We start from the raw sequence: 3,893 nt of genomic DNA, 5'->3' as shown, positions 1-3,893 counted from the left end.
AATATAAAACTGTAACTTTATTTAAATTAATTAAAAATCAGAGGGGAATGGGAGTCTAAAATATTTCTTCTCGCCCTCAGGGGGAACTACGGGGCAGGGGACGTTGGAGGGTCTGTTCCGTGGGGCCAGGGGATAGCAGGGCAAGGGCCGGGCGGAGCTCCTTCGTCCTCAGCCCACCTCCTGCGTGGAAGGACTCCTCGGTGCTCCTCGTTCTCTGAAGCCATACATCACCACCACCATCTGACATAACAGGAAGCGGGGTGGGGGGTCCCTCCTGGTGCTAGGCTGTGGCCGACACGGCGGCGCCTCGATGAATGGAAGTTCAGAATGGCAGAGACCACATGTCCTCTTTTTTTCTCCTAGGGCAGGCGAAGATCTCACTTTGTGGCTCCGGCTGACTCCCACTGGACACAGTCACGTGGCGTGTTTGATTTGGCTTGGCATGCACCGGCGTCTCCACAGAGGTCTAATCCTTCCTGAGGTGAGTACAAACGACAAGGACACGGCACAACACTACAAAGCTGTACTCACGTCAAATAGATCACTCTCACGCTGCACAGCACACACTCCAGTGAATAGTTAAGGTCCGTACTCCTCTCTTGGCGGGACCAACTCTGGGTAAGGGAGAAAGGTCTAGATCGCTACGCCCAGCGGTGTCCCAACTGGGCTTGGAGGCCTCGCTGTCCAATGTCAACCCAACACACGTCTTCCGGCTCACCCACCTATCACATACCTGGTGGGGCTGCTCATAAACAGAATACACTCTCCTTTAACAATGTAAGTCACTCTCATACATCAGTGATTTCTGTTACTCACGACTGGGATGTCTCTAATCGATCTCTCTTTCTGCTTCCTCCTCCAGACGTCCTCCAATGCAGACAGCCCCGTTGATACGACTCGCCCAGGCCTTCGTGTAAACACAACAGTAACAGGGATATTAAGAAGTTCATACAACTCTGGTGCTCACCTTTATTTGACTTTAAACTATTTCTCTTCCACAGACCCAAGAGCGTTTGCTCAATGCTGCCTTCCGGTGCTCAAAGTGTCAACCCAGTGGATATTCCCAGCGCCTGTCCAATGCAACCGAACACTACAACGTCCTACAAACAACCCCGCCGTCCTTTCGCCCAGACCAGCCCCGCACTCTTTCCGCCCGCTTCCTAGCGGCCGCCGGATCAGCGGGGCCTCCGGACTCTTCAGAGGCTGGTGTTTGTTGTGCTGCCCAAGGCGGAAGTTGCCTCGCCCGAAATCGACTGCCTTTCTGCATCTTCAGTCCACCTTTTATGTCCCTATCAATCATAGGGACCGCCCAGTCAGTGTTCGCTCATTCATTTGCGCACCTGTAATGAATTAAGCCCCAAATTTGTTGCCATAGAGAACCAAGAAGTGATTGTGTTTTAAAAAATTTGGTCCGGGCGGAACCTCTCCTCTCCATTTTTGGTTCCGCCCTAAAAGTCACTCCGTGACATTTTACCAGCAATGTCTGTCTTTATGTGTAGCAACTTAAAGGTCGCAAAGATACAGGCCCAGTACAAACAGATTGTTGGAATGGGAGGGCTACTAAAACTGAGGCACTATTTAAATCACTGAAAAACTCAGAACGGGGTCATTGTCATTGTCATTTTACCAATGCAGGTGTATACACCCTATGACCAGTATTGTGTTTCAAGCTGTCTGACACAATTCTTTAATAAAATACTTTGAAGACAATTTAACATCTCAATCGTCTCTGATTCTCCTGAAAAAATCAAACAAGCAATATTGATTCAGTTTTATTTATATAAACCCAATACAGCATATCACAGTTTTGTGTTAGTTAGTATTGACTAACTACTTGAAATTACATTCATATTTATAACATACATGTATTGTGCTTTTTCTTTTCTCTGCCTTTTACCTTCACTGTAAATAAAGGCAGCTAACAAAGGTGTCTTTATACAGCATTACATTCCCTTATCACACAAGTTATTAAATTCATATATATTTTATGCTTTAACATTTTTATATTCTTTATGTCTTGTGGTTACTGTATTGTTTTTATTCACTGTAAAATATTTCTGTATTTTACAGTATTACTGGGTATTATTGGTAACTAGCTGTCAGTAACTTACTGTAGATTTTACATTTATGTTATTTACTGGCAACAGTTTGTTCAAAGTTAAATGAACATGAATTTTTATCTTCTAAGTTACTGGTAACCAGCTGCATAATTACAGCAAATTTTCTACAATGTATGATAATGTCCAAATTAAACCAGTCAAAGTTATTGTTTTGTATATCATTGGATTTTTTTTAATTTTCACTGTTGGCATTTATTTACCAGTGGCAGCATGAGGACATTGTATTTTCTCAACAACTTGAACTGTGCATGTTGTGTAATCTCTTTCCACTGTGCACTTGTCCGGATAATTAATAGGAGTCGCCATTCTGTAAAAAAATACAATCAAAATCACTTATAAGAGTACAAATACTGCATACACATATCAGTATCCCATTGCACTCCCATCACCAGTTTGTATGAATTTAAATCAAGACGCAAGGCATACATTTGATACCTCCACTATCGGTAAATACATATGAATCAGGAGTCCTGAATCTAATCTATGCATACCAATAATGTTTTTTTGTCATTTATGTTTGTAAAGACAACTTTAATGTCTTAATAAAAGTAAAGCCTAGTCCTGGATTAATCTAAATTAACTACCCCTTACTGTTTTAATGTTTGGTGTTGCATTACAGACATTATGTTAAAACAAGAATAATTCATTTCAAAGTTATTTCTTTGTATATTCCGTGAGTGTAATTAAAAGCTAAAAGTTGATAAAGTAGTTCATACTTACGCAGAACAGCAGTTCATTGACTCAGCAGTACAATCACAGTCCATACACTTACTGTTCCTCCAAGTGGAACCAACAGGATGCCAGGTTTTATCAGTTGTGTCCTGACAAAATTTTACACCTGGCAAAAAATTCAAAAACTCTTCAATCATAATATGTGGCCATGTATGTTATGTTGACCACATTTCTGATGCGATGATCATACACTTTAAAAAATGCATTAAATGTGTGTACAAATGCAGTGTGTGTACCTGCTGTGTGTGGACTCTGAAAGCATTGAGGATGGACAAGAGAAAGGACCGCACACAAAAACACTCCCAAAACTACAGATCTCTTCAAAATCAACAAACACAAACAAACTGATCCAACATTACTCAGTAAATATATTCATAGCTATAAGGATGAAATCAAAGAACATAATAATGAAATGATGATGATATAGAACTAATGAAATGATGCTTGACAAAAGTTGTCAAAAATTGATTTATTTATTGAAGGCAGAAGTACATCATAAAACTTACCGTATAAGTGAAATTTCTGCAAATTCAAAATGTAAGAACAATATTATAAAATAAAAATAGTTGTGATTAATCCATGATGACTTACCATATTGATGTAGATGGTGACCTGATTATATGAGTCTAAACTCACAATGCCTGTATTTATAATGAACAGAGGAGGTAGGAACAAAATGTTAATGATTCATTTGTCATATGATTTGTTGTCGAATTTTTCAGTATGCCAAATTCCTATAAAAATACAAATATAGTTTGATTGTACTTGAAACTATGCACTCTTAAAATGAATTTTGTAAAAAAAAAAACATTTTGTATTGTTCCTTTTATTTATTTGAACTCAAAATAGACACGAAACGACACACAATGTGTTAAATACAGTAGGACAACACAAAACATAAAAAATTAACACATACTTTTAGAGTATAGGCATAAACACAAATGACAATAATATTAAGGTCAGCTGGCATATCATACTTTAAAGGGGGGGGGGGGGGCGGGGGAGGTTCAATGGTATTTCAAGCATTCTGACATATTAACA

General features: G+C 39.5%; 1 non-coding gene across 1 annotated transcript; it reads right to left on the bottom strand.

Moving 5' to 3' along the window:
• Nucleotides 1–1,756: 1,756 nt before the first annotated feature.
• On the bottom strand, nucleotides 1,757–3,245 carry LOC129414926 (uncharacterized). The gene is made up of 3 exons (XR_012369545.1): nucleotides 3,089–3,245; nucleotides 2,841–2,958; nucleotides 1,757–2,427 (listed from the first exon to the last, which is right to left on the bottom strand). It is a non-coding gene; the product is annotated as an uncharacterized protein (transcript).
• Between the last annotated feature and the right edge of the window lie 648 nt (nucleotides 3,246–3,893).

Source organism: Misgurnus anguillicaudatus, chromosome 5, assembly GCF_027580225.2.
Source record: "Misgurnus anguillicaudatus chromosome 5, ASM2758022v2, whole genome shotgun sequence".
Lineage (NCBI taxonomy): Eukaryota > Metazoa > Chordata > Actinopteri > Cypriniformes > Cobitidae > Misgurnus > Misgurnus anguillicaudatus.
This window is presented reverse-complemented; position numbering and strand designations above follow the sequence as displayed.